Below are 6,805 nucleotides of genomic sequence, written 5' to 3'. Positions count from 1 at the left end.
AAAAAAAGTGCCCACCGAGCCTGCCTAGAGTTTAATCGTTTAGCGGATCTAATGTACTCTAAGTTCTTGTGATCGGTCCAGACAATGAAAGGTACCCCCGAGCCCTCCAACCAATGACGCCACTCCTCCAAAGCCAGCTTAACCGCCAACAGCTCTCTGTTACCAATATCGTAGTTGCGTTCAGCGGAAGACAGACGATGAGAATAAAACGCGCAAGGATGCATTTTGCCGTCTGCGAGGGAACGCTGAGAAAGTACCGCTCCAGCCCCCACCTCAGACGCTTCGACCTCCACCACAAACTGATGTGAAGGGTCGGGTGTCACCAGAATAGGAGCCGAAACAAAGCGGCTTTTCAGGTTGGAAAATGCAGCATCAGCTGCAACGGACCACCCGAACGTCACCTTGGTGGAGGTCAAAGCATTCAAAGGGGCGGCCAGATGGCTGTAATTACGAATGAAACGTCGGTAAAAATTGGCAAAGCCCAGAAACCTCTGCAGGGCCTTGCGGGAATCTGGGGTTGGCCAATCAACCACAGCCTGAATCTTGTCGGGATCCATGCGCACCCCAGGTAGGGGAACAAAATGGGCCGCTTTCGAGAACCGGTCCACCACAGTAAGAACCACCGTGTTGCACCAGGAGTACATTAGAGCCGCTAAACGACACAATAAACCCCAAAAACGGAACTGACTGTGCATGAAAAACGCATTTCTCCGCCTTGACAAAAAGCCCATTCTCAAGCAGCCTCTGAAGCACTCGCCTGACGTGCTGAAAATGTTCCTGGAGAGAGACGAAGAAAAAATCAATATGTCATCCAGGTAAACTTATATGAACTGGTCAACCATGTCTCTCAGCACATCATTGACAAGTGCCTGGAAGACCGCGGGGGCATTGGACAGCCCGAACGGCATAACCAAATATTCAAAATGCCCCCTGGGGGTATTAAAGGCGGTCTTCTACTCATCTCCCTCCCTGATGCGGACCAAATGATAGGCGTTGCGAAGATCCAACTTCATAAAAAAGGAAGCCCCCTGCAGCCGCTCGAAAGTCGAAGACATCAGCGGCAAAGGATAAGTATTCTTTGCCGTGATGTCATTCAACCCTTGATAGTCAATACAAGGCCGCAGAGAACCATCCTTCTTACCCACGAAGAAGAATCCCGCCCCAGCAGGGGAAGAGGAAGGGCGGATGATCTTGGCTGCAAGAGAATCAGAAATATATTTCTCCATGGCCTCCCTTTCCGGAACAGAAACGAATCTAACCTGCCTTTAGGCGGAGAAGTCCCTGGCAATAAATCTATAGCACAGTCATAAGGACGATGCGGAGGAAGAGAAGCTCCCCGAGACTTACTGAACACTTTCTTCAGGTCTAGGTACTCCTCAGGGACGTTAGGCAGGTCCAAAGGTTCCTCCTGTAACACAGAACAAGAAACAGAAGAACAAGCAGACAACAAACAAGACGCATGACAAAAATTACTCCAAGAGCAAACAGTGTTCTGTTCCCAATTAATATGGGGATTATGACGGAACAACCAAGGATGTCCAAGGACCACGGGAACTAAAGGAGAGTCAATTAACAGGAGAGAGATCTCCTCAGTGTGATTACCAGAGGTGATGAGCTTGATAACAACAGTACTTTGGGTGACTGATGGCATAACTTGGCCACCGAGAGCATGAACAGATATGGGACGCGGAAGCTTAACCACAGGAATGTCCAGCTGAAAAGCGTCGATGAAATTTCCCTCCGCTCCCGAGTCCAACAACGCCTGGCCATTGTGGAATCTATTGGCCCATTGTAGTCTGACCGGAAGGAGAGTAGCAGAAGAGGATTTCTCCAGAGATACACCACCCGTCAATAACCTCTGGTCTATTGACGGGCTTGGGCTTTTACCGGGCAATTGGTAACAAAATGACCAGCCGCTCCACAATAAAGACATAGTCCATTGCTTCTCCGGCGATCCTTCTCCTCCCTGGTCAGTCGCGTTCTGCCCACCTGCATGGGTTCCGGATCGAGAGCGGAACTGACCGTAACATGAGAAGAGCCTGCCAAAGGAAATGAAAACTGACGCGTGCTTTGATCACGGCGTTGCAGACGATTATCCACACGAATTGCCAGTTCAATCAAACCATCCAGACTAGTGGGCAAATCCAAAGCAAAAATCTCCCCTTGGATACGGTCAGCCAACCCATGCAGGAACTGGTCCCACTGTGCCTCCTCGTTCCATTTGCTCTCCGCCACCAGAGTGCGGAAATCAATAGAATAGTCCGTAACCGAGCGGTTGCCTTGCTGTAATTCCGCCAACTCCCGGGCTGCCTCCCGACCAGAGACCGCTCGATCAAACACTCTTTAGTTCTTCGGTAAATGACTGGAACGAGAAGCAGCAAGGATGTTGACTTTCCCATACCGCTGTTCCCCACAGAGCAGCGCGTCCAGTTAACAGGGTAATCATTAACGCCACTTTAGATCGCTCCGTTGGAAACGATGTGGGTTGAAGTGTGAAAAACAAAGAACATTTAGTCACAAATGCTCGACATTGCTGTGGCTCACCAGAATAGGAGGCGGGTGGGGGTAGACGAGGCTCGCCATGATGATCCACTCGCTCAGATGGACGGGGTACAGGCGGTGGTACTGGCACAGTGGGTGCTCCGGCTGTATCAGTCTTGAGTTGCCGGAGCTGGGCAGTTACCTCGAACACCTGCGCCACCAGGGCCTGCACTGCACGACCCGTTGCCATGATTTGTTCCTCCTGTTGATCCAAACGAGCATTGTTACTGGTAAGAAACTCTCTCCATTCAAATCCACTTGCTGAATCCATCCTGGTCGGATCGTTATGTCAGGGAAATACAGGGAAAGACAAGAGATTCAGTTGCAAGCGTTCAAAGGTTTATTTTCAGAAAACCAAACCGGTAACCAGCCTAGAAGAATGCCAGGAATGAAGATGCAGAATTCCTCAGCAGCGCAGGGACTACAATGGGCAGATGACCGAACCGGACGACAGTCTAAGGAACAGCGGCCTCCACAGACAAAGCAAGAGATCCTCACAGTAGCAGGTAGATCCACAATAGTCCGACGGTCACTCCACAGGAAGCATCCAACAACGCACAGATACGAGAGCAGCAAACAGGAGACGGGAGTACACTGAACAGAGAACCAGAGTGAGCAAACAACGATGCGACAGGGATTGAGCAACAAACAACTCAATATAAAGGGTGCAGCTGATCAACACCAGCTGACCCTGATCGCTAATCAGCGATCATGAGTTGCCCAGTAACGCAGGGGACAGCCACACACGCACACAGACACACACACAAAACAAAGGAGGAATCCACAGACCTGCGAACCGTGACAGCATATCAGAGCAAAATCCAAGCCCTGAGGTCAAAAGAACTGCCTGTAGAGCTCAGAAACAGGTTTGCATCAAGCCACACATCTGGGGAAGAGTTCAGAAAAAAAGTCTGCTTCATTGAAGGGTCACAGAAGCATGTTGCCTCCATTATCCATAATGGAAGAAGTTTGAAACAACCAGGAATCTTCCTAGAGCTGGCCTCATGGCCAAACTGAGCAATTGATGGTGAAGGGCCTTGTCTAGACTGTGACCAAGAACATGATGGTCACTCTAGTTGATGGTGGTGTGGCCAAACTCAATCCTCTCTTCAGTTAAGACACATGAAAACACACTGGAATTTGCAAAACAGCACCTAAAGGACCCTCAGTCTGAAACCAGCTCTGCTCATCAACTGCAGAGTACCATCCCAAAAGTAAAGTGTGCTGGTAGCGGCCTCATACTGTGGTGCACTGTGGCTCATCAGAGTAGAAGAAAAGCTAATTTCACCAAAATATAGAGATAGCCTTAATGAAAACACAGTCCAGAGCATTCAGAACCACAAACTGGGCAGAAGGTTCACCTTCCAACAGGACAATGACCCTAAGCACACAGCAAGAGTGGCTTATAGACAATGCTGTGAATGTCCTTGAGTGGCCCGGCCACAGCCTGAGCTTGAACCCAATTAAATATTTTTGGAGAAATCTGAAAATGTACATCTGCCCCCATCCAACCTGACAGAGCTTGAGAACTGAAGAGGTGAGGTGAAGAATGGCAGATAATTGCCAAATGCTGATGAGAAAAGCTTGTCGCATCAAGCAAAAAAGACTTGAGGCTGTAAAGGTGCTTCAGCTAAATATTTAGTTAATATTTAGTTAGTGAATACTTATGCAATGTGCTTATTTCAGTTTTTTTATTTTTTAATACATTTACAAAGTTGTGACAATTCTGTTTTTGCTTTGTCATTATGGTGTATGGAGTGTAGATTGATGTGGAAAAAAGTCATTTAAAGCCGTTTTACAAGGCAGCAACATAACAAAACGTGAAAAAATTCCAAAAAATCTTGATTTTAGAATCTTTAGACTTCCAATTTGAACTGGAAAGCAAGACAGAAATACTGATGATGAACTTTTTTTGCAATGCGATCAGAAGGTGCAGTAAAATTTATTTCGATATAAAATTAAAACAATGTAATGGAAATTTTATTTTAAAACTTTATATTTACATTTACATACGTTTACATTTACATTTAGAGACCATATTGATGCATTGTGTGTTCCATTAAATGTATTCCTTAAATTGTCTTTACTTAATCTCAGATAAGTTTTAAGTCTTAAATGTACCTTCATAAAACCTGCTGAAACCCTGTTCTACTCTGTATGACTTCATTAGAAGCTTACAGTAGCATGCATGATGGGATTATCATGCAAGCTATAAGTGCAGCATGTACCGCCTGCTGCTTATAATTCATCATCAGGTAATTCATGTTATTTTCCATCCTCCTTCTGTTTTGCATTTCCTTTCTTCCCTCTTCATCTTCTCCCGTTCTCTCTGGCAGACATAATATCAGCTATAGGAGTGCTCTTGTTTCATGTCCTGAAGAAAGGCTTAGCTTACGTTTGATTGAGGTCTTTCCTATCTCACACGAGCGCTGTGTTTGTGGATCCGGCGCCAGAGAAGCAGATGCAAGGGCCTATTTGATGGCGGCAAATAATAAAACGTATCATTTGCGTTTGCAGTTTCTCCTCCACTGTATCAGGCGCACAGATGCTACTGCACAGTTTTATTTGCCAAAAATCATATGGACTGTAGTTAATGGAATAGGGAGTGTTTGCCATCCAATTTTGAAGAGAGCTGAAGAGAAAATAAATCAAGCCATGTTCCTCTCTGTTATCTTGCTTTGGCTGTGAACGTCCACCGTAAGCACAAACTTGAATCTTTTTATCGTTTTACAATTCATCTGTCGGTTACCCCTTCATCTTGCGGCTGTTGTGTTGTTGTCATATAGGTATTGCATAGAGGCCATGAAAAAACTATTTAAATTCTCCTGGGCAATGTTGCACCATAGTCATATTTCTGTGGTGTTTACTTCCACTCGAAAATCTTTTGTAGGAGAGGAATGTAGCACTTGGAACATTTGTGAAAAGTAAAATGTCTCTGTATTGGCAAGATTAAGCAAGACTTTGATTTCTGGAGCTCAACGGTTCCAGAATTACTGTGCTGTTGTTAATAATGGCGGTTTGAGAGTGAATAAGACTACAAATCTCCTGGGATTTGGTTGTCACATTGTTGTTTGGTTTTGTGAATTTTATTGTTATACAAATCCCCTTGTTTGCACTTTTCTTTTGTCTATGGTGTACTGTACTTACACTCACTGAAACATAAAATTACATTTCCCTCCTGCAGGGAGCATCTTTCTGACGATAAAACCATGACAGTACATTTATTCAAACATGGCTGTGTAGTGTGATCGCTAATCAAATGTGATGACTTTGGTTATGACTTTGGCTTTGATTATTTCCCTATTATTTTTCTGTAGGGCTAAAAAAAATTGTGCGGCAACAGAGTTCAATCTACCTGACTAGCATCATGGATATAAAAGACCCAGTCAGAGATATATGCGTATAAAAAAAGGAAAATATAGCTCTGTAAAATAAAACAAGGGGAAAACAGTTATATTCATAAATTTTTTTGTTTTAGTTAATTTTATAGATTAATATTAGGTCACATTTTAAAAGTCATAAAATATATTGTAAAATCTAATGTATAGATTTATAAAATAAAATGAGAAGTAACAATTAGTATTACATATATTTTGGATTTATTTGCATGCATTTATGTGCATCAAATATATAACTGTTTCTCTCTCTCTCTCTCTTTAAATAGGCCTGTAACAAATAAGTAATATTTTTTCCTTTATTTTATAATTATAAAATTATATCATATAATAAATGAGGGAAAAAACTCCTTGTTTGTTACCAGCTTATTTAAAAGTGTTTGTAATTGTGAATTGAAGTCAGTCTTAAACCGAGTAGTACACAAAACTATCCATCTTGTGTATGGGAGGGGGGCAGCTCTCGTAAAGACCTTGACCTATGAACTCTGGCCTATTTTAGTCATGGTCCAGTGTGCTCCATCCAGGGCCCGATCCCATTTCTAGCTTTTTGTTTGCTTCATTGCCCACCTGAGCCAAGCAAAGGATTTGTTGCCTATTTACTTGCCTCTATTTCAATGACTCTGTCCACTTTTATAGGAGCTATTACTACTGAAAGATTAGTTTTCATGGGCCTGATGACATGGGACTTTAGTAAGTTGTTGGTTTAAAATACTATTTGACACTGAAAAGTTTTCTGCTTTCACTATCAAATCAAGAGAGTAAGTGGAGCACAGTGACTGGACACAGGTGCTCTTGGAACAAAATAGATTTATGTTCAAAGAGACCTTGGTGGGCATTTTATCATTATTATGGACTGAACTAATAGAGTG

The 6,805-nt window shown here is 43.7% G+C and overlaps 1 pseudogene; it reads right to left on the bottom strand.

The window, feature by feature from the left end:
- Positions 1–525: 525 nt before the first annotated feature.
- LOC107590941 (RNA-directed DNA polymerase homolog) lies at positions 526–1,226 on the bottom strand (annotated as a pseudogene).
- Between the last annotated feature and the right edge of the window lie 5,579 nt (positions 1,227–6,805).

This window comes from Sinocyclocheilus grahami, unplaced genomic scaffold (genome assembly GCF_001515645.1).
Source record: "Sinocyclocheilus grahami isolate Dianchi unplaced genomic scaffold, SAMN03320097.WGS_v1.1 scaffold134.1, whole genome shotgun sequence".
Lineage (NCBI taxonomy): Eukaryota > Metazoa > Chordata > Actinopteri > Cypriniformes > Cyprinidae > Sinocyclocheilus > Sinocyclocheilus grahami.
The sequence above is the reverse complement of the archived record's forward strand: the minus strand, read 5'-3'. Positions and strand labels throughout refer to the sequence as shown.